The 24837-nt window shown below is 43.7% G+C and overlaps 1 protein-coding gene across 50 annotated transcripts in view; it reads left to right on the plus strand.

Annotated features, from left to right (window-relative positions):
• MAP2 (microtubule associated protein 2) overlaps nucleotides 1–24837 on the plus strand; it is a 344721-nt gene that overhangs the window by 125463 nt on the left and 194421 nt on the right. For 20 of the 50 annotated variants that reach the window (XM_038421402.2, XM_038421391.2, XM_038421395.2 and 17 more), the window contains one exon: nucleotides 24266–24332. The gene's annotated coding sequence lies outside the window, so the exon portion shown is untranslated. Of the gene's footprint in view, nucleotides 1–23614; nucleotides 23965–24265; nucleotides 24333–24837 lie in introns of those variants that run through there. The other 30 variants (XM_038421397.2, XM_038421423.2, XM_038421403.2 and 27 more) reach the window with 13 other exon arrangements.

Below are 24837 nucleotides of genomic sequence, written 5' to 3' on the forward strand. Positions count from 1 at the left end.
AGAATAATTATTTCGTTTATTCTCCACATTTCTCATCCCTTTAATAAGTCTCCACATAGTAAAGAATAAGAAATAAGCTAAATTGAGGAAGAAATAATGTTCCTTGTCCATGTGAAAATGTATTCAGAGATTGTGCTTTAAAAACAAAACACATGCAAAGAAAAGAGAATAAATCCTATAATGAAAACACAATTCTTTCTCACTAATCTATTGTCCTATGAGAGCTCATTCAGACAGGATTTATATGTTATGCTTGGCTGTAAGCAATAAAATGTTTTTAAAATATGTTTCAAGTTGGCCAAATTCTGTAATTTTAACTTACACTGCCTAGAAAGCAAGAATAATACAAAAATATGGGTCCAAGCTTGTAACCTATATTCATGTGACTAAGGGCTGCAAGATTGAGCTGTATATTGATGTCTTGACTTCCAGGCTTCATATACTATATGCCACATCCAATTTGGTTCAGAGCTCAGGTTGCCGTGTTGAGATTATTCAGGCATAGTAAAGAATAGTAATCATACTATATATGCCCTAATTTGAACATATATTTTATATTCTTTAAAGGGGTTTGTCTTGTGTTTAAATTTTGAGATCACTGGTGAGACAACATTGGTCATTTTGGGTCAGAGTTAGTCACTGTACTGTGTTGAAATACGTATACTTGATGCTCGATATGAATAACTTTATGGGTTGCTGTAAGATTTACAATGTCCTTTACTATTATTTTCCTTGCTTTTAAGTGCTTGGGGTTTGTAAATAATATGCTAGGAAAATAAATTATCATTCCACAATGTTCACTGATTTTTTGAAACAGTTTGTTTTTGCTTTTAGAATACATATAATGGGACAGGTTCTCTGGCCAACTGCATGGATGTTGCACTGCTCCTGCAACAGAAAGAGAGCAAAACCCAACCCTAATTTCCCTGCTGAGTATACACATGGTATGGGCAAGTCCCCAGAAAGCATAGCAAGTTCTTTTACCATTGTTCTCAAAGCTTGCAGAGCAGATGTAGTGATGCACTTCAGCTGCCTTTCCATGGAAAGGTGGTCCCACAGGGAAATGTACAGTGCAAGCTAGAGCAATCTTCATGTTGCTCTAATGTGAACTGAGGCTAGGGCTGGAGAAAGGATCATGGAGCTGTAACTGGCTCCATGACAGCCTCCATTTCCCTCTCTGCTGTGCTCAGGGGAAAGAATACAGCAGAGAATCTGGTCAAGTATATCCAGGGCAGGGACCATTTCTCCATATATGTTTGTGCAGCACTTAGCACAGTGGGGTCCTGATTCTAACTGGGGTTGGTGGACATTACCATAATATAAATACTACATAACATTCATATGTGTGAGAGAGACAGTGTTCCAGCAGCCTTGAGTTGAGGGAGCTGATGTTCCACAATAAAACGTAAATGAAGAAGCCTCCCCATCTCTAACCAGCATCTCTTGCTTTATTAACCACGGTAATTTTGCCCTTTCCCTTGTAGTGGCTTCAAGTGGTTCCTCCTAGCCTTGGAGGGAGGCCATCTGCCTCATTACGACACCTAATGGCTGATAGCCAATTGATGGGGGATTAGCACAGTCTGTGCCAGTAAAGAGTCTGGGGCCGTGGCCCCTTGGGGCGGGGAAGGGCAATTAGCAGTCTTCAGCCCAGCTCTCAGGTTGGGGCAGACAGAGTTTGGCTCAAACCCTCTGGGCGGGGCCGAGCAGTAACAGTCTATGGCCCAGCTCCCTGGCTGGGGCAGACAGCAAGTGCAGTCAGGCTGTCCGGCCCAAGGTGGGTAGGTTGCCACCCCAGGGGTGGGGTTGGCAGCAGGGGTAGAGGGACTCAAGGCCCAACCTACTCCACTGGGTCCCAGGCCAGGACACTACCAATGGCAAATGGTCCCACCACTGGGTCAGCAGGGATCCTCCCGAAACACGGTGACTCTATTCAGCAACACAACCAAACTAATGTCTGGCTTCCCTGAGCTACATCCTACCCCTACCTGTTCATAGGGCTCTGTTGCTTGTGCATTCTCAGTCTCCTTGGAGTACTTGGCGGCCAGCAGTCCCAGCAGCTCCTTGGGGTTCTTGGCTGATGGCAGACCCAGCAGCTCCCCTCCCTCGGGGTCCCCCTCCAGGGGTAGGGGTTGGCACAGGTTGGTCCCTGGTGCAGGGGCTAGCAGCAAGTCAGAGGTGTCCAGCTCCTTCCCTGCTCTGGCTCAACTGAACTGGAGGCCCTGCCTCTTATACTTTCTGTTCTGCTCCTCTGCTTCCAGTGTGAGGGCCAGGCCGCAGTGCTTCCTCCCAATCAGCCTTGGAGGAAGGCCGCTTTGCCTCACTACATCCCCACACCATCCAATCATAGGGCAGATTTTCAGACTAGCTCAGGGCCAGTTTTTCAAGTGTTTAGCACCCACAATTGGGGCAAGATTTTCAAAAGTGCTCGGCTCACATTTTCAAAATTGCCCAGAGTCCAACAGCTTCCAGTGTGACATTTATGGCCAGAATTTGGCAAGAGCTCTATGCTCAGTGTACTGACTTCTTTTGAAAATAAGCCACATTTTGGTGCCTAAATGGGAACTGAATTGTTCTGAAAATCTGGCCCCAGTTATGGATGCTGAAATCTTTTTGAAAATCTGGTCCATACTGACCACACGTCTGGATGCTTTACATCTCTCTGACTGCCTTTCACTCACTGCTCATCCTACCCCACCATATTGTTCCCAGTCCAGAGATAGCAGACATGACTTTGACAGAACAAAGAGTGCATGGCTTGTGTGGGGAGGAGCTAACATGGGGCTCCGTTCAAAGTTTATTTAGGGTTTTGCTTGGCTGGAAGGTAATAATCTTGCCAGTGCAGAGCTTCCAAACTAACCTCACTGTCAAGAAACTTCCAAGCCGCTAATGTACATCAATGTATCATTGAGCTACCTTTCTTAAGAGAGGTCCCCAGATGAAGATTTAGTTAAGCTTGAGTCAAGGTTGTAAATATTTATCTAACTTAACACCTGAAAGCCTGAGAGTTTAACATTAAATTTACATTAACTAAAGATCCCAAATACTTAAAAGAATGGAAATGTGGAACTTAACTCTGCCTTCTGAAATGTTCACTTGTGTGATAGTAATATGTTTATAATTGTACAATGTAACCAACAGTGGATTCCTAAAGCCTGTATTCTACCACTTCCCTTTGCCAAGTACCAGCATGTGACACAAATAGTCCCATTGATTTCAGTGGGAATAACCACAGAGTATGATGCAACTCAGCACGAGTAAAGATGGTAGAGTTGGGACTGTAATCTTAATAAGACTGTAAATGAATATACTAAGAATAAACATATATATATATGGTCTTTCTCGGTGCTATTTGTTGCCCTTTTGTGAGAAGTTGCCTTTGCATTGTGTTATTGTGTAATATTGTGCATGCTGATTGCATTTTTCTCAATTCTTTTAAAAAATTACAGAGAGTTCAGGAAATTTCTCTTGAAAGATCTTGGTCCTGTTTAATTAATTATTTCAGGAGGAATTTTCAGAAACACTGAACACTCCTGATTTGTGAACGTCCCATTGACTTCGATGAGAGCTGAGTTAGGTCAATATTTAATGTTTCTGAAAAATTCCTCCGATGTATATATGTATCTTGGATACACTCTGCCATACCTCTCTCCCCGCCCCCCCCCCCATATTTGAAGCAGCATGCCCAGAATAGTGCTTTGCAAAGGCAGATCGAATTATTCTGAGCAGGAAAGCTTGCAAGTACTCCTTTGGTTGAATGTGTGCTCTGTCTGATGTATGCTAGGTTCCCAGCAAGTTTCTACTTCCTATTTTTCAGGCAATGTGGGGATTATTCTGCTAGGAAATTTAAAACTTGTTGTTTTCCCCAAAGTTTGCAGATTGATGGCTATTTGTTTATGACTGTAGACGCATCCGGCCAGGGGTCGCCACTCTCCGGGGTGGTGGGGAACCAGACCTCCTCGCTACTTCTGTCAGGTGTGTCGGGGAATTAGCATGCCTGAGCAAAGAGTTCAATAGCAAGGCCCAGGCCCTGGGTCAGGGCGGGGCAACAAACAGTCAGTAGCTCAGGGCCCTCAGGCAGGGGCTGAGCAAAGGCAGAGTTCAATAGCAAACCCAGGCTCCTGGCTCCGAGTGGTCTGGGAGAGGGGGCGACGGCCACCTACGAGATGGGTGGCAGGGGGGACGCAGGCCCATCCACTCCACTGCGTTCAAGTCCGGGGCCCTAGCAGCAGCAGAAGACCTGCTGCTGTGTCAGTGGGGTTCCTGGCCGCAACACAGTGACATTGCCTCTGACAGTGTTGCAGCCTGACTAGGGTCAGCTGCCCCCAGGCTACTTCCTACCTCCCCCTCTAGAGGTACCTGGGTCCAGCTGGCGTCCTCCAAGGGGTCACACACCATGGGGTAACTGGCACTCGGTTGGCTTGGCAGCTTCTCGGGGTAACTGGTGAATGGCAAGCTTGGCAGCGTCTCTGGGCTCGGGTTAGCATCAAGCATTGGCTGGTCTGGCCAATCCTTGGGTCGGCCGCCAATCACCGTGGTCTCCCAGCTGGGAGCTCCGCCACATGCATCTGGGCTCTCCGGTGGCTGTGTTTCAACTGAGCTCTGGGGTCGGCCTTTTATACTTCCGGTCCTGCGCCTTGACCTCTGAGGGGCAGGTGCAGGGTTCGCTGGCTCCACCCACTTTGCCGTCCAGAGAAGCTCGTCCCTCTCTGGGGCAGCGGGGAACCAATCCGCCTCACTACAATGACGAAAACAACACCTTTGAATTACTTATCAGTTTTTAGAGGAGCCATTGAAAAGGTATTCAAAACATGGACGCTTCCTGCTAAGTGTGGTGGAGAGATCTAAATATCTTTCCAATAATAAGACAGCAAGACAATAAAGTTGAGGTCCCCTTTGTCTGCATCTCTGCAGTGTGACTTCTCAGAAAAAACTCCCTTTTGCAAAACTGAAGGTTTTGGGCTCAGCTGACGAGAATGGGCCTAACTCCATTGTAGTTGACCCCTTTACATTTGTCAATGAAAACAGCTCTGTCTAAGATTACTATTCTGATAAGTTTCAGAATAGCAGCTGTGTTAGTCTGTATTCGCAAAAAGAAAAGGAGTACTTGTGGCACCTTAGAGACTAACAAATTTATTAGAGCATAAGCTTTCGTGAGCTACAGCGAATGCATCCGATGAAGTGAGTCTTTTCTTTTAGTCTCTAAGGTGCCACAAGTACTCCTTTTCTTTATTCTGATAAGGTACAGTTTGTTTGTACTGTTGAGGCTTGCACTGACTTCATCTGCATTCAGTAAATGCACGTACGAATGAGCACAGGCTGGCAATTTAAATTAAAATATCTGATATCAGCCACTTGCAGTGTATCCTCAAAGGTATGGAGTAGCTCTGACTATTGGCCATTTGTTAATAGTGTTGCTCCTCTTCAACCCAAGTGGCTAGGCAAATATCAGAGCACTGGGGATTTTCCAGTTGGAAGTAGAAGTTGATGAAGTCTGGCATTTTCTTTGATACCATCTTTTTTATTTACAAGGAGTGTATGACATCTGATGCCTCCAAACATTGAGGGTCCAAGAACAAAAGGAGCAGTTTCGTAGCTTACAGCCCCAAGTCTCTTTAGCCAACAGACTCCAAAACACCCTTTCTAGCATTTTCAAGAGTCACACGTTGCTCACAGGCTACTGCTTGGCTTCTTCTTGCCTCTGCCTCTCTCTTTGTTCTTGTCTGGTCTCCATTTCTGTCTGTCTGTCCTCCTTTGCCCCCTCCACACCTGGTCACAATACCCAATGGAACCCCCTGCCCATATGGTGCGAGTTTCTGGGCGGATTCTATTAGGCCCTATTTTAGTTGTGACCCCTTAAGTGTTTCTTACAACTATCTTAAGGGCAGGGTATGTTCACAGATCAGTTTGAATGAGGTTTTAACTCAACCCGCAACAAGGTTTCACCCAGCTTGCAACAATAGTCATATTCTAATGCTTTATAAAGTTTAAAAAAGGGCAAATGACAATTTAGATTTCATTAGAACAATGTCCTTGTTTAAAACCATTATTGGAGAGCTCTTATCCAACAGGGTGTTCAGCGATACTGTCTACTGAATAAGGTCAGACTGCACTCTTACATTTCGTAATGAATATCCCATTTCTCTTAAATATAACACCCAAAATTTATTCACAATTCTGGTTCAATCCTTTTTCATCCTGTTATCCCATGCTACACACCCTGTCTTCCAAACAAGTTCCACATCACTGCTCTTGAACCTTAGTAAATCTCAGGGCTCACCAGGCCCTGAATATTCCCCTACCTTCTTTATAAGCGGATGGGGAGTCCAAATTCTTTCATGGGTGCTGCAACATCATGTTCATCTTGCACCCAAGTGGTCAAAAAACAGCCTCCTCCAAAAACAGCACCAGTCCCACAACCTGGATTGGCTGGATGTAGGGATTGCCAGATGAGTGACACAATCTGAACTTCTTTCAGAGTAGCAGCCGTGTTAGTCTGTATTCGCAAAAAGAAAAGGAGTACTTGTGGCACCTTAGAGACTAACAAATTTATTAGAGCATAAGCTTTCGTGAGCTACAGCTCACTTCATCGGATGCATTTGGTGGAAAAAACAGAGGAGAGATTTATATACACACACACAGAAAACATGAAACAATGGGTTTATCATACACACTGTAAGGAGAGTGATCACTTAAGATAAGCCATCACCAGCAGCAGGGGGGGGAAAGGAGGAAAACCTTTCATGGTAACAAGCAAGGTAGGCTAATTCCAGCAGTTAACAAGAATATCAGAGGAACAGTGGGGGGTGGGTTGGGAGGGAGAAATACCATGGGGAAATAGTTTTACTTTGTGTAATGACTCATCCATTCCCAGTCTCTATTCAAGCCTAAGTTAATTGTATCCAGTTTGCAAATTAATTCCAATTCAGCAGTCTCTCGTTGGAGTCTGTTTTTGAAGCTTTTTTGTTGAAGTATAACCACTCTTAGGTTTGTGATCGAGTGACCAGAGAGATTGAAGTGTTCTCCAACTGGTTTTTGAATGTTATAATTCTTGACATCTGATTTGTGTCCATTCATTCTTTTACGTAGAGACTGTCCAGTTTGGCCAATGTACATGGCAGAGGGGCATTGCTGGCACATGATGGCATATATCACATTGGTAGATGCGCAGGTGAACGAGCCTCTGATAGTGTGGCTGATGTGATTAGGCCCTATGATGGTATCCCCTGAATAGATATGTGGACAAAGAAAAGAACAGAACGCCACTAGCCATCACCTTCAGCCCCCAACTAAAACCTCTCCAACGCATCATCAAGGATCTACAACCTATCCTGAAGGACGACCCATCACTCTCACAGATCTTGGGAGACAGACCAGTCCTTGCTTACAGACAGCCCCCCAATCTGAAGCAAATACTCACCAGCAACCACACACCACACAACAGAACCACTAACCCAGGAACCTATCCTTGCAACAAAGCCCGTTGCCAACTCTGTCCACATATCTATTCAGGGGATACCATCATAGGGCCTAATCACATCAGCCACACTATCAGAGGCTCGTTCACCTGCGCATCTACCAATGTGATATATGCCATCATGTGCCAGCAATGCCCCTCTGCCATGTACATTGGCCAAACTGGACAGTCTCTACGTAAAAGAATGAATGGACATAAATCAGACGTCAAGAATTATAACATTCAAAAACCAGTTAGAGAACACTTCAATCTCTCTGGTCACTCGATCACAGACTAGAGTGGCTATACTTCAACAAAAAAGCTTCAAAAACAGATTCCAACGAGAGACTGCTGAATTGGAATTAATTTGCAAACTGGATACAATTAACTTAGGCTTGAATAGAGACTGGGAATGGATGAGTCATTACACAAAGTAAAACTATTTCCCCATGGTCTTTCTCCCTCCCACCCCACCCCCCACTGTTCCTCTGATATTCTTGTTAACTGCTGGAATTAGCCTACCTTGCTTGTCACCATGAAAGGTTTTCCTCCTTTTCCCCCCCCTGCTGCTGGTGATGGCTTATCTTAAGTGATCACTCTCCTTACAGTTTCAGAGTAGCAGCCGTGTTAGTCTGTATTCGCAAAAAGAAAAGGAGTACTTGTGGCACCTTAGAGACTACTTACAGTGTGTATGATAAACCCATTGTTTCATGTTCTCTGTGTGTGTGTATATAAATCTCTCCTCTGTTTTTTCCACCAAATGCATCCGATGAAGTGAGCTGTAGCTCACGAAAGCTTATGCTCTAATAAATTTGTTAGTCTCTAAGGTGCCACAATCTGAACTTCGTGTCTCCATGGCACTCTGGAAAACTACGGGCCAGCCCTAGCCCCTATCTGATTCATTGGCATTAAAAATGGAGCACCAAAGCCAGGAGGAAAATTCTCTGATGGAATTACTGCATAGGGCTGTCAAGCAGTCTTATGCTGCACCTCTCCCAGCCCCCAATGTAGTTCTGGGGAACTAGATGGAGTGACGCCTGTGCCATGGTTTCAAATTCTGGGTTTCCGAACAGCCCCCCCCCCCCCGGTTTCTCTAAATTGGAGTAGCCTCTAAGGTTACTCTGAAGTTGTGCTGGAGGCCACACCAGCCCACAAAACCTGCAGAATCTGGATGGTGCAAAGATGTCTTAATGCCACTTCTGGACCCCCTTCTCCTGGGCTGTGCCATTTTGTTCTGCACCTTTCAGGAGTCTAATACCAAATCTACCTCCAGGTCTTTTGAGCGATAATAAACTAGCTGCCCCCAGTGCTTTCTTTGGTCAATGTCGGGATGGAAAGTTTCCAAGACAATCCCATGTGCAGTGCCGCAGGAAGTGGAATTAGTGATTCAGAAAGCTTCTCTCCCTCTTATCTCTGGGTCATTATTCAAACAATGTCCTTGTATGGTTTTAGGGGTCATTATTCTGCTGAAGAGTGCTATCTTTTGAATACATATAACACCAATAACCAGGCCACTTGTACAAATAAGAGATCTCAAGGCAATTTTTGAAAGAGTGGGAGTGTTAACCCTGGTGTCCTGGCAGTATTCAGATTGGGTCCTTTATCCAAGCCTCGGTTAGCCAAAGAACTTCTATATCCAAAAGAAGATCATGTCCTCTGATGTATATCAAATACATTCAAAAGTCCCTCGCTTATCCAGAACCCCATTTATCCTAATTACTCTCATGACTCCCATCCCATTCTAATGAATGGCGTTTGACTATGATTGTTTTACCTTCCTAAAATATCCCTATTAATTTCAGTTGGGTACGACATTCTTCACTTCCTCCCCTAAACTCTTGTTGAGTGTTACATCGTGTTGTTAAACAGCTGCTGCTTTTGACCTTAGAGGCAACTGTGTTCTGGAGGCAGGTGAAGTCATTCTTGTGTACAAATAGCTTGATAATCATTTTGCCTGGCACTCTGAGAGCATGGGAAATGAAAACTGCTATTAAGTTATCAGGTCTGGGTCTCCACTCAGACCCATTTTACACTGGTGTAGTTACTCATGATTTCCCCATGTGTAAGCAAAAGGAATCAGTCTCATTATGTTAATCACAGGAAATTTGCTCTTATGGTGAGAGGAAGAGAGGAATCAATTTCAAGAATTTCATACATTAGCTTGCAGAATCTACTATGTGAATTTCAAAGCAAATGTAACTGTGAAAGTCCATTGAGAAATGCATATAACAAAGTGATCCATGAAAGGATTCATCAGTAGGATGTGTGAGACTGTGTATATGGGATTAGAGTGAAGTGTTCATCAAGGCACTTTCATAGGGTTCATGGTGCAGTGGACTGAACATAGAATGGGGAGCCAGGAACTCTTCTTTTTAATTTTTGTTCTACTGCTGATTTGATGTGTAGTGTGTGGTTAATTTGTGTTTTCATTTTGAAGATGTGAAGTGCTACAGAGAAGCTAAGTAATATTTTTATGTAGACACGCACAGAAAAGTACAGAGGAAAGGTAAGGGCTAAATCACATTCTAAATTGGATCTGGTCTAAAATATGGGGGACTCTTTTGGGGGGGAAACCAAAACTTTATTCAAAATTCCACCCTCCCCCCTTTTTTTTTTTAATTTCCATCATTTCTTGAATTTATTTTTAAAAATTGACAGCAGGAATCGTGGTACTGGAACAATTTGTATATTGGGTCTGCTGAGAGCCATCGCACCAAACTGTAAACCTTGTATATGATGGAAACCATTTCAAGCTAGGGAGTGTGGCAGAACCCCCAGCACTCCTCGTTCCAGCACCTATGGCAGGAATCAGAGTTGTTGACATGCTTCTACTTTGTGATATTGATAGGGGATTTGATGGTAGAATTAAAGCTTTTGTAATGAATCGGGTATAAAATGAGCTAATTTTTTATTACATTTTATTAATTTTCATAAAGAAACAAAATACAAAAAGGTAAATGACTTCGGGATTGCATATTATCAAATAACACACACTTCACAGGATAGCCAATATAATTATGCAATTACTCAACTTTACAACTTGTCAAAGTTGCAAGGACAGACAGTATTACACAGACATAACATACGAGGGTGAGGGTAACAATACAAAAAAAAATCCACACAAATAGGCAATAAAGGGAAGGGGAGGATGGGGGTAGGGATGGGAAGAGGGAGGGGGAAAAAAGGAGAGGTCAGGTGGAATAAAAGTCTGGCATTATTTGCGCTAGCTCAGCATTTTTCATCCAAATGTATCAAGAAGAGGTTTCAAATTCTTTAAATCCATATAATCGCTTTCTATGTCAGTAAGCTATTCTTTCTTTCACTGCTAACTCAGACAAGTTTGAATACCACTGCCCTATTCTGGGCATAAGCCTACTCCTCCATTTCTGTGCTTGGTAACAACCAAAGTCCTTGCAATGGAATTAAACCCAGCATTATATCTAACCCTAAGATATAATTTTCAGCTGAGGTTTGATTACTGAAGGCCAAGCTGTTTTCACTTTTGTGTCCACCTGTTTCCACAGCTGGCTGATGGTGAACAGCCCCATACTATATGTAGCAGAGTTCCTTTTTCTTTATTACAGCACTAACAAACATCAGAGGACAAGGCCCCATTTTTCACAACGTCTGTGGTGTCCAGTATATTTTGAATAGAATATTCTGTTGTATCAGGTGTAGCCTGAGGTCCTCAGGAGCGTTTTTAAAATTCCCTCCTCCACTGTGCCATTGAGGTTCTTTTAAGGGCTGTGATAAGTCCCCAGGCCATGTTTTTGCAAAGAATTCCAGACCTGTGGCGTTCCTCTTCATTAGTAAAGCACACATAGTTGACATGGGCCTGCAGAGCTTATGAACCATTTCCAAGGTTCCTAGTAGCTCTGGGGCTTCTGGCACCCTTAGGACATCTGGATCAAATTTGTACAATTGCCATTCCGCTGAGCATGGCAGGTCATATCACTGCTTTAGCATTTAGAAAAGAGACAAAGCTCTTATCCTTGACTAACTGGAAAATATATATATTGCCAGTTCTTCCAAATTATAGGTGTGTCCCCCCACTCAGTTTCTAAGGTTAGGTTGGCCCAGATAGGTGATTTATGCATGACAGTGAGGATGAAACTGATACCTCTTAGCTAGGATAGCCCTGGCCTTCATGTAATTTTGTAAATCTGTGATCCCCTCCACCCCACCCCCAGCCCTTGGCTATAAGGAGCTGGCATTTTTAAAGTGATAGTGGTGGGCATTGACCAGGCCCCCACAGATTAATAATGTTGTTACATTTTCTAAAATAAGATGGAGGGGTGTATACAAGTCAGTCACTTAGAATATAGAGCTGTGTAGGCAGAATATTCATTTTTATTACATTAATCCTCACCCCTTTCTCCCCAGGCTCCCCACCTATTAGTATCTCTAATTTTTTGAGCGAGTACAGGATCTAAATTTATCTTCACTAGTTTCTTAATGTTTCTTGGTAACTTTATACTTTAAGTACTTCCTTGCATCAGTTTGCATATGGAAATTCCATTGAGAAAAACCCCCACTACATGACAACCAGGAGATTTCCAACAGGTTTAATTTTTCCCAATTTATTTTGGAACAAGATATTGCTCTGAATCTTTGAATTAGCTACAGGAGGCTGGAATAGTGGTTTCTTGTTTGGATATACACTAATTACAGAGAACATTAATTTATATTCCATGGAACCAAGTTGTATGCCTCAGACATCTGGAGAAGCCCATACAGCTCTTTCTGGAGGCTCAAGAGACAAATCAAAAAGTAGTAGAGTTAGCGGGCACCCTTGCCTAGTACCAGAAGAGGCTGAAGGAATCCAAGGTCATAAGAACATAAAAACTGCCATGCTGGGCAGGGCTTTGGAGCGGAGCCCAGAGCTGGAGCGTGGAGCAGCTCCGGAGCAGTGGAGCTGCAGGTTTTTGCCTGGAGCTGGAGTGGAGCCAGAGCACAGCTCCAAAGCCCTGATATTGGTCAGACCACTGGTCTGTCTAGCCCAGTATCATGTTTCCAACAGTGCCTAGTACCAAAGCTTTAGGGTAAGTGTACAGAGCAGGGCAATTTTGGGGAGATCCATCCCTGTCTTGCCCACCCAGCTTTTTTGAACCCAGTTATACTTTTGGCCTTCACAACATCCAATGGCAATGAGTTCCATAAGTTAATTGTGTGTTGTGTGAAAAGTGTTTCCTCTTGTTTGTATTAAACCTGCTGTCTTATTAATTTCATCAGGTGACCCTGGTTTTTGTATTGTGGGAAAGGGTAAATAATACTTCCCTATTCACTTGGTCACATCATTGGTTAGGATGCAAGGAGCTGGGTGAGAATATAACATTTGGATCCAGAAACTATTTCCTTCTCCAAATCCCAATTTTTAAAGGGTATAAAACCTATACCTCCAGCCCACACTCTCAAAATTTAAGGCTAATATGGCTTGTGGTTTGGGGGGCATCATCTTTCACTGCCAGAATATCAATAAGTTGTTGAAGGTTATCAGAGCTATGATGGCCTCTGATTATCCCAATTTGATTTGGGTATGTGATAGAATCCAAATCCTTCTCCAGACTCATTGCCAGAACTTTGGTCAATATGTTGACATTACTATAAATAAGTGAAAATGGTCTGCAACTGGAACCTAGTGTGGCATCTCTTCCTGGTTTAGGAATAACTTATATTAGGGTTTCCTTCTCTGTGGAGTGACTTATTAAATATTTTAAGTATCCTGTGAGAGAGGAGCTGAAGTGTCTATGGAATTTGGCAGGGAAGCCATGTGGCCTGGAGGTTGATTCCATATTCCTATTCTTAATCACCTCAATTAACTCATCCTCTGTAGAGGACATGGCCAGGTTTCAATGCTGGGTTGCAGTAAGGTAATATTTTTGAAAAGCTGATCTAAAGCATCTTTGGAGGAGTTATGTTCAGTTATGTTTGTACAGATCTTTATAGGCATTAAAAATCATTATTAATACCTTAAGATGTTCAACATAATTTACCATGTTTATCATGATTCTACATGCAGAGGTCTTTTGTCTTAGGTGGTATGCCAGCAACTTGCCAGCTTTTTCTCCCAATTCCCAGAAGTTCTGCCTGAGTTGAAATATGGCAAATTCAGCATGCACCGAGTGCAGCTTACTGAGTTCATATCCACAGTTAATCAGAGAGTGCAGAAAATCTGGAGATGGGGCTCTAACATAAGACAAATCTCAAGGGGTGTCATTTTCTCCACATTATCTCTTCTTAGCAGATGCAAAATTATAATTCTACCCCTCAACTAGGCCTTGAGTGTATCCCACAAAAAACCTGCGAGAAGATGTTGAGGATTCATTTGTTTCGAGGAACAGACCAAATTATTTTTCAACAAAAATTCTGAAAGGGGGAATCTGATAAGTGAAGAATTAAATCTCCATCAGTATGGCTATTTCTTACCTTGATCTGTTGCTATTTGAAGAGTTATAGAGGGAAACTCAGAGACAGAAATTGTGTTTAATGGAGGAGTCAGTTGCAGAATTAGCCAAGACTTTGGAGATCAAAAAGAAATCTATATGGGAATAGGACGTACATTCCAGAGAAGAATATGACTAATCCCTACCCATTGGTGATTAAATGTTTGTCACTTGCTGTATTCCATCCCATCCCCCCCATACAGAAGCCCATGAGGGCGGGGAGTCTACAGATGAAATGTTTGCTGATTCTCTTGCCACTTGCCAGACTTCCAGGGAATACTGAGGAGAGGGCTCTGAAGAAAGAAGAGCACAAAAAGGCAAGTTAAAGCAAAAACATAAAAACACATAACATACGTATAACAACTTAACTTATTACCAAGCATAGTACATCACAATGAAAAGGCAACAATAATCAAACACATAACACTAGAAATAAAACCAATCAAAAGTTTGCCTAACCCAACACCAGAGTATTGGTAATACATCTTGGTGCACTGAGTGGGACATTGTGTATTGTGGGGATTACCTTGCACACAGCCCCTCCTGTTTACAACCAAATATTTTCTTTCCCCATATTAAACAAACATATAGGTAATAAGGGAGAAATCAAATTGCAAATGACTGCACCAAAGAACACAACAAACAATCCAGTTGAACAAGTGACTCTTCTACGTTAACTTCATAGTTGGTGTTCATGAGCTCAGGGTTTGAGCTTATAGAATGTGCTACGATGCGGGAAGTTGAATGGGGCTTAGGCAACAAGGGGAAAGACTGGGGAAGTAGGGAGAGCAGGGTAGGTGAGGAAGGCAGGAGACGTGCGGTAAAGGGAGGAAGTTGGAGGGGATAGGGGAAGATAGAAATCACTGTCCATATAGTGCCGCAACCTGCATTTGTCTTCTCTACTCCATTGATCCCTGGGGGTATATCTATATTGTTCAGCTCCTGTGCAGTTTTCCGTGATGTCTTGCAGGGAGGAGAGCCACCTCTCACACTTCCAGGGGAGGGGAGGTCTAGCTGCTGAGCTTTGAGGCCTCCTAGCAGCAAGGCATGGTGGCACAACAGGATCTTCCGCTGGCACCGATTTTTAAAAGTGGAATTGGAACCCGCACATTTCTACGGAGCCATGGGGAGCTGCACTGCCCCTAGTGATCTCTCTTTGGTGTGCATCGGTGCTGGGCTAACACACATACTTCATATAGTCACAGACAAATGGTTCATGTTGATCCGTCCAGTTAGGGGTATTGTCCAATGTTTCATTAATTCCCCAGCACAAATACAGGAGCAAAGGCACTCAATATTTAAATAAATCCTTTCCACGGTCAGTGCACTCCCGTGAGATCAATTTGGGATGAGGTGTTCCTCAATAGCTCAGACATGGGTGAGGTTTTTCATAGGAGTGGGTGGGTGAGATTCTGTGGCCTGTGCTGTGCAGGAGGTCGGACTAGATGATCAGAATGGTCCCTTCTGACCTTAGTATCTATGAATCTATGAATTCCCCTGCTGGAGCACTTCACATGCAGCAAGAAGGGATGTATGTGTCCCAAAAGTTAATCAAGTATAAGCTTAGAGCAGAAATGATAAACCAAGTAAGCAGGTTAGTCACAGCACTGGATAAGTTCAGTGCAGGGAAGGCAGACATAACAACTGGGAAGTAAACTTGATGTAAAACAGAACAGGTGTTCAGTTCACTTCAGGCTATCTAAAGAACATTCTTCTTCTTGTGGCTTTGGGATCAGATGAACTCCCTCACCAAACACTGACATGAAATTGAGCTGAACCCTCCCTGCTTGGCAAGTTCCTTTGCTCTTCTAAAGGCTGATCTCTGTGCAACCACTTTTTTTTCCCCCATAAATCTTAAAAAATGATGATCTTGTTTTGGGACCTCCACCAAAACATCCCTCCCATCCCATGAGCTAGTTGCACTATTTTTTTCTTTTACAGTACATCTGATCAATTTGACAATCAGAGTTTGGTATTTGAGGCTGGCTTAGAAACCAGGGAGCTGCGTGTTCTCCAGCTGGCTAAGCATTTCTGAAAGGAGCTTGGGGTTCTAGGGGCTTCCCTTTCTCTGCTCTTTCAGGTACTCCTATAATTCTCATATTATTATGATGAGACCTTCCCCAAAGGTCTGCCACTTCAGATTTAAGAGAAGATAAATCTGTGAGGCTTCTCTGCACCTGGGCAGAGAGCCCTTGTACCTGATCTTCCACTGCTGACATTCTCCTTTCTGCTTCATTCACCTGTTTTGTCAATGCTAATGGAAAGGAGTTCATCAAGGTAAGATTTAGTTGTGTTGTGGCTATTGTGGACATGATATCTATGACAGCAGCAACTATTGCCAGCAAGGCCATCATAGACACTGTGTCCTCAGCAGGAGCCATCCTGTTCAGGGGATGGAGGACCTCCATTCTCCTTGTTAGTTGTTTACTTGCAGAGTTCTCAGTAGATACATCTGTGCCTACTGACATTCCAGAGATTTTCAGGTACCCCTTCCTTTATTGGAAGGGGCAGGAAGGCGGGAGGATCAGTCAGAGCCCTGGACTGTGGATGGAAATTGATATTAGCGAATGGTTCTGGAGCCCTGGCGTCCTAAAATGAACCAGTTAAAGTAGAAGAAGGAAACATTATGATATACCTTTACACTTAGTAGAGTACTAACATTGCTGGCATGCTCATTTTTGAAAGGGAGGATTGAGACCCATGGAGAAAGAGAAGCAGGCAGCTTGGTCCATCAAATAGGGCACTGCATTAAGTCAGGAGGCCAGGACCCCAATTCAGCAAAATACCTGAGCATCTACATGACATTAAGGACCTGAGCAGACCCATTGAAGCTGATGGGACTATTCAGGTTCTTAAAGTTAGAAACGTGCTTCTCTATCTTATTGAGTCGGGGCCCGGGTTCTGTTCACATCTATAACTCTGACTGGTGAGTGACTTTTGCCTGGTTATTTCTCCTTTCTTTGCTGCAGTTTCCCCTCTAAATAGTAGTGATACTTTTTTATTTCAGAGTTGCTAAACTGCAGGCTTCCCTTCTTACATGGCCCAGTTACTGATAATTCTTGCATATGTTTCTACTTGACTGCCTATGTTACATTTAAGTTTGCTCAGTGAGAAATTGTTCAAACTAATTCAAGTACATGTTGCTACATGTTATTTTGATTTCTTTTGCCGGTTTACTTGGTCTCACTGTCAAGTAAGTCACAAGTTATCTGAACGACCACTTGTTTTTAATCTCTTGAGTGAGTGGGAGGATATGGAAGAAAATGCTTAGCTACCCAGGAAAATACTGAGTCTTAAAAAGGCATAATTTTAAAGGGGGAGAACTTTGTATCTCGTGTTCTCAGCTGCTGAGCAGAGGTTACCAGCTTAAACTGGTTTATTGGCATAATGCAGTGCAAGATCAAATGCCACGAGAAGCTTGCAATATGATCTCCAGTTCAGGAAAATCATCCTGCCCTTCAACATGTGCTAAGTCCTGTAATGTCCATTAAGTAAATGGAACTTAAGTACAAGCTTGTAGTTAAGCATGTGCTTAAGTGCTGGTCTGAATAGGGATGGATTTAAAGTATATGTCTACATGTTGTCATGATCCCGGGGATGGAGCAGAATAGATAACGTGTATATTTTGCATTGGACTTCTTGATCTGTGTTCATATAAGGTTATGTCAGCTAAGTATTAGTTTTTAATTGTATGTCATGTGAAATCTGATTTAACTAAATGATTCATGCTTTTAAAAGATATTTTATTTATAAATTTGAATAGAATAACAATAAGCTATAGCTCTCGGGATGAGGCATGACAAGACAATTAATAAAACATCATTAGGTTACACAGTAAATGAAAGTACAAACTGAACTGACATTTAAGGAAACAATTTCACTATAAGCTTTGATATCTTACTGCAAACTCACTTCTGTCTTGATTCTTCCTCTAATAAAAGGATTGGGAAGAGAAATGGCCTGGAAAAATAAATATATTTGTCTAATAGCTTCAAAGGATTCCATGTGGCATCAGTCACACTGTGAGAAGCGTTTTTGGGAGGGTTTGAATGTTTTAAATCTTTAGTATTGACTTCAGCAGTAAAGATGAAACAGGAAAAAAATGGAAATCAGAGATAGATTTAAGAAATACCTAGAAAGTTGTTACTTCGTTAATGAGGGATTCACAAAAGGGAGCTCATGCCTGAATCATCTGTCTGACAGTTTAAAAAGAAGTAACCAACTGAGATGACAGGGAGCAAAGAGTGGACATAGTTTACCTAGATTTTCAGATCCCTTGTAATAATACTGTGCTCAACTAACAAGGAATCTCTGAAGTCTGCAGATATTCTATTGGGGGAATAGAGAACTGGCTTAGATCGCCAAGGCCAAGGGTCCATGTGCTGGGAGGCACTGTGAAATGGAGATGGGCAACTGGCGGAGTGCCACCAGGATGAATAATGGTACGGATGTTTTTTTTCATTTTGTCAAGAGCTTGTGAGAAAGAGCATGTAAGTACCAGCAAGATAACAAAATTTGCTGAGGATACAGAACTGAAGGGTGCAGTCAGTATAAAGGAAATGGACAAAACAAGTCAGAAGGCCCTGGATAGACTGGCAGCGTGAGATGGCAGATAAGTTGTTTGTGCATCAATTCACTGTAAAAGAAATTAAAGTAGGAGGCTAGGGACAAAACCAGGGCCTCTTTCAATCCTGAAATTTTCCACAATGAGTTTTTAATCTTCTGCTCTTTGGTACCTGCAGAAGCTGGTAACTCAGGCTGCAGCTTTTCCTAGCTCCCCATCTCCCATCAGTGCTTTATTTTTATTTTATCTGAACTATACCAGTAACCATGGAGATACTTAGTGATGCTGACTCTTGCCTCAACCTTTCTCATTGCAGAGCCCTTTTGAAAGGTTTTGCAGACACAGTACTGTGCATAAGTATGCCTCTCAGAATTAATTCATTTCCTTCAATTTAGTTTCCTCCTCCTAAAGGAAAGAGAGAGAATCCCAGAACTTCTCCCAAACTGGCCCCCTTGCAGGGCATTGTAAAATGGGCATATTCTGATGTTTCTTACTATGGTAGAGAAACTGGCAGTGATGAGATTCCAACTGTGCCCTGAAGCTTTGGGGCTGAAACAGCAGCACCTGCAGTCATCCTTCCATTAGTGCTTAAAATGATCAACCAAAAAGATGTGAAAATAAAATAATCAGGCCTGTTGGATGCTGTTTTTGCCACCAAGGTACAAATTCTGTTCACAAGGCATCTTTCTTTTAACTTACAGTCGAGATCATATTAGATGCCACTTCAAGCACCACATAAAATGTTAACCAAATTCACACACAGAAAAACCTTTGCTAAGGTTAAGGGATGGGTGCAGGCCAGCAGCAGTAGTTTGCATGGCAAGATGGTCTTGTAGTAATTGTATCAGACTGGGATTCAGGAAATCTGAGTGCAATTCCTGAATCTGCCAATGACTTCCTGTGTGGCCTTGGCTAAGTCATTTATTGTTCTTTGCCTCTAATCCCAGCCTCTAAAATGAGGGAAACAATCCAATGGGACCCTGAGCTCAGTTGGGGCTTCTAGCTGCTACTGTAATGGAAATAATAATAAAAATTAGCTAAATTTAAAAAAGAAGGTTATCAAGGGACATGTCACTTATTGCTGGTCTGATGCCGCCTCCTGGTTACTCTGGGGATTAGCTTGAGGCTGATGCCCTCCCACCCATGGTTTGCATCACTCTGTCACTGTTGTCTGCCTGAAGCCCCTCTTGCAGCCTCAGGAACCACAGCATCCTCCTTGTGACTTAACTGCATCACCATCCATGTTTTCCCCTTCCAAGGGTTAGTGTCTCCGTCCAATAATCATGCCACTTCCCTAGTACTGAGTGGGGTGGGGGGACCTGGGCCCACTACTCTGGGTCCCAGCCCAGGGACCCTGTGGATAGCAGCCTCGTGTTGCAACTCCTTAACTTCTCACAATGCTGCTATGTCTCCCTGGGCCACTTCCTCACATCACCTGCTCCTTCTTCACCCTTGCCTCAGGGCATGCAACTACCCAGTACCAGCAGCCAGCCATGCCCTCTTGCTCCCCAGTCTTTGCCAGCTGTTGCTCTGTCCAAGGTGCTGCAGGTCTCTCCACCTACTAGAAACATAGTCCTCACTCTTTTGAGCTTCCAACAGCAACTGACCCGGCCCTGCCCTGCAGCTCCTCTTATCTGAGCCTGCCCGGCGGATTGATTGCTCCCTGCAATTCCTCCTGGATTAGCTGTGCTGGAGTGGATCACTCAGAGGTCTCCTCTCCCCTGCTCCCTGCTGAGGTTAACCCTTTACGCGCTGGTGTGGGGCAGATGCCCCATCACAAAGCTAAACCCCCTGAAAATGCAGCATTAAGTCTTCCCTGAACAAACAAGGCATGCAGACTATCTTTCTTGCCCCTATGTGGGGTATGTCTACATAGCAGCTGGGGGGTGTAGGGGTAGACAGACACACAAGCCCTGCTTGAGCTAGTGTGCTGAAAATAGCAATGTGGCATGGGTGGTGGGGGCTAACCACCTGAGTGCATAGGGGCAGGGCAGGCAGGATTGTACTCAGGTGCCAAGTATGGTAGCATGCTCTCTTGAGCAGAGTTAGCATGCTTCTTTCTGCTTGTGCTTGGAAGCACCTTCTTAGATGCTGTGTCGACGTACCCAAAGATTCTCGCTTCCCATTTTCCCTTCTTTACGGGTAGGGCATAGAAAACGTGCATGACAGAGCATCGGTTTTATGATTTGCTTCACAAATACACATCCCCAATGCTAAGTGTGATGATTTGTCGCCATGCTAACCTTTGCTCATCTCATTTAAGTGCTCTAATTTCATTATCCTGGGATTTGAGGATCATCTATGGAGACAAGCTAGCTTTATGGCTAATGACATTTGGAGAACTGGTGCATACATGCATCATTGGGCTCGATCCTGGAAGGACATAAGCACCCCCTGTGAGATGCTGAATGCCTTCAGCATCTGGCTGAATCAGGTCCAGAGTGACTGTGGATGTTGTCTGTCTGGTCAGGAATTTGTGAAATTCTTGCATATGTGCATCGTATGACCATAAAGAAAGCTGGAAGGGAGCACACCCACTACATGCTTTATGAGTGAGGCACTCTGGTTTTTGTGAAGACTGATGAAATGAAACTGTTTGCTATGGTCGGAGTCAATGGTTCGATTTTTCTCAGGACATCATTTCCTGGGCAGAGTTGAGGTGGTTTGGGTGCCTTGTTTGAGAAGTGCAACCTCAATTCTGCATTTCCTGGGTGTCCAAAGGGTTGTATTCTGATCTCTAATTTTCTTTAAAGGCAATATACACTCACTGTTAATCTGGGCCTACCAACTTTAACTTCCCATGCACAAAGGTTCATAATTTTTTTTAATAGTTCTGACCTGGAACTCGGGACCAAAGGAAGCTATAAGCTGCTTGATTTCCTGAGGACTGAAGGAGGGAAGCCTGACTTCACCATGCCTTCTGAAGTCCTAGGATGAGCCCAGAAATAGGGCACTGCCTGGGGAAATGCATTGAGTCCCCCACTGAGTCGTATGAATGAGGCTTCTCAGAGCCATCTGCACTCAGTTCAGTCTTTAGGAGGGTTTTCAGGGGTCCCCGTTATTCTTTCCCCCATGCCTTATGTTTATGGGACCCCCTAAGAGCTTTGGGGGAGTCTGTGGAGGAGCAGAGCTTTGGGGGCAATTGGAGGACCATGAGGGTACTGCTACTAGCCGATGGGGGCTAGGTGGAGGAGCTGGAGAGCAGCTCCATGCTTTGGGAGAAGGCAGCGAAGGTCTAGACTGGAGCCTCCTTGGCTTCTGCAGATGGTGAACCTCCTGTAGCTGGCAGCTGTAAGACTCCCTTTTGATAAGTCACAGGAAGCTTGCTGGGAAGAGAAGTTAGGAGAATCCTAGTGCTTTTCTTGCTTGCTTCTCTTATGCCTCTGTGCTGCTTCAGGGGTCCCCATCCCCCATAACTCCTAGCAAGACACCTGTTCCACCCCATATCCTCATGCTCTCCCATAACCCCAGTTCCATGCATGCCCTCGTCAAACTAGCTTCCTCCATTTCCTCATGCCTCCCTCTCACTGGAGATGTGGTGATTTGTGAGGAAGAAGGACTTTCAGTAAGGCCTGACCCCCTAGGTGTTTTGTTGCCCAGGGTGGAAAACATTTTTTGCCGCCTCCTCCCCCCCCAGGTTGCTTTGGCAACTGCCCCAATTGCCCACCCCTAAGGCCAGCTTTGATTCTAAGAAGAGAGATGGGCTGGCGTGGGCACTTGGAGCCAGCTCCTGGGCACAGGTGAATGCAGAGCAGGAAGCATTGTTGCTTGCCAGTTATTTTTACCTGACTGACTGCTGAGACTCTTGGAGGGCAGGCAGTCAAAAAGACCTTGGGAGGCCCACAGGGAATGGGGACTTGGTGAGAAGATGGGGTTGGGAGGAGGAGGTCAGGCAGGGCATTGCCCCCTCTCCCTCTGGACTTCCTGGACTCTGTGGTAGGGGAGACCCCTCAGTGAACCTTAGGATGTTTCTCAGCCCTTTTCACAAGCCTCGGGCACCATGCTGGATCCCCCACATCACCCCACAAGACTTGGGAGGCTTGTTGGGTCTCCTCACAGACGCTTTTTGAGGGGAAATGGCCTCTGTCCCATTGACCAGACCCCCCCCCCCCAGAGACAGGGTTACACTGTGGGGGTCTAACTCTGCAAGGAAAAGGGACAACAACTTGCTGTTTAAAACGGTCTTCATCTGCCATTTGACATGCATAATTGCACCCTTATCCAGCAGACTGCTTAAGCATGTGTGCCTAACTCTAAATTCATGAGTAGTCCCGCTGGTTTCAGTGAGACTACCCATGTGCTTAAAGTCAGACATGGGCTTAAGTGCTTTGCTGGATCGGGGCCTCAGTTCACCTTAACTGATGTTTCAAAAAGAAATTAGACTTTTATCAACCACATTTTAGTCCCGGGCACTAGATAGCCAGGGGAGTTCAGGCTATTAAGTTTGATCTCTTCTTCTGTCTTTTTTTTTTTTTTTTGGCTAGGAAGTTGTCCTCCCCTCCTTGAAAACAAGTTTGACAAGTTTTGAAACTCTATTCAACACTTTTTTTCACTGTATAGGGTGCCATAATTCAGAAGCACTTAATCTGATTCTGTTCAAATTTGGCTTTTTAAAAAAATCTACCCTAGCTCCTGATCTAGCATACGCATTTTGAGCCCAATATGTAAACTGTTAGGGCAGTGGGGGCAAAATTGGATTTTTGACAGGAGCTTAGTTTCAAGCTGAACCATGGAATATTGGTGACAAATATTGGCAACAAAGGTCCCCCACTCACAACATTTGAGCTCTGCTGGAAATTTCTCGTCTTTCTCGGTCATTGGAAATAAGCAAACCTGGGGCTCAAGTAGCTGAGTAAATGAGCTGACAATGAAACACCAAATAGAAAAATAAAGCAGAAATATCAAACCTCTCCCCCTCCATAATGCAGAAAATGAGACCTCCTTTTCAGCATGTACAATACGTAAAACCTGTGTAGGAATTGGAGTGGTATAGCCACAGAAATACCGCATGCTGCTGCCTGTGTGCAGTGGATGCATGTGAGTGTGTTTGGCAATGGCACAAAGGAAACCCGTTGATGAAATTCATAGGATTAGAGGCCTGATTCCTGGGGACACACTTGGCTGAATGCAATTAAAATGCCTGTCAGGCATTTCATACCAGAAACCCCTTGACAAACTGCTTAAGCAGACACAAATGCAGTATCCTATTGTACGTGAATGATGGCGGAGCTGGCTGCCTTGTCATCCTTCTCGAAAATTCTGTGGCCAGTGAGCTCCCTCTTCCTCTCCCACTCGCCCTCTTTTCCTTTTCACCACTGCAGGGACTTTTTCTAATTTGCCGTTTTCCTTTTCCCACCGTACACATGGTGGATGCAAGCTGGTGGCTTGCAGACTGCGTCTGTCTGGAGATAGGCAGCGAGCCGATGGATAATAATACTCCGGGAGAATGATTATGCAGCAGTTAGTTAAGGATAGGCTTTTGTGGTATGGCAGCATATGAGCTGGTAATGATTTTCTTTTTTAAAATGTCAGCTTTGGGTGATTTCGGAAAATTAAAAGAAAACCACCATTGTGTTTTAGCATTCCGAATTCAGTCTGCTGGGTATTAAGTGCTGCATTAGTGCAACTTGGATCAATTCAAGATGTGTATATAGTACATGCTGTATGTGTATATGTATCTATACATGTATCCATGTTAGTATAACAAAAACAATTAGTTTTTTTTTCCTGTTAGCTGAAGAAAATACTTTGTTTCATCAAAAATTAAAATATTATCACTCTCTTTTTTTTGGCTTATTTTAACAGATTCTCCAGCCTGTTGTCTCTGACGAGGCGCACTGATTGGGGTCTGCTTATTCCACAGATCAAAAAGGTAAGGCACATTATATTTTAATATATTTATAAACAGATAGGAGTGTGGAGTTAATACTGATACGATCTTCTAGAAACGTATGTGCTTTTTCACTCTGTCATACTGTGCTATGTTACAGCTTTACTTGGGCATTAAATCTTATCTCAGTGCAGACTGTAAAAGTTACTTTTAATATGTACGTATAAGCTTAGACTGCTTGATCTGTGATGACTACCTCATCAGGTCAGTCATTTCAGCCACAGTGGCCACCAAAGGGGTGAATACTAACAGCTGTTTACCTGCTTACATGGATTTGGAACCCCTGTGAAAGCTGTACAAAATCCTCCATCCACACTGAGAGTTAATAGCGTTAGAAAGGGGGTCTTTTTAATATGGATATCAGTGTAACTGAAAGCTACATCTCATACTAAGAAAGGGGTTAAATTCATTGGTTTGCTTTAGCCAGGTAAGATCTATCACAGAACTCAGACCTGGAAGCATAGAGATGGCTTAATACTGGGGGGAA

This window comes from Dermochelys coriacea, chromosome 11 (assembly GCF_009764565.3).
Source record: "Dermochelys coriacea isolate rDerCor1 chromosome 11, rDerCor1.pri.v4, whole genome shotgun sequence".
Lineage (NCBI taxonomy): Eukaryota > Metazoa > Chordata > Testudines > Dermochelyidae > Dermochelys > Dermochelys coriacea.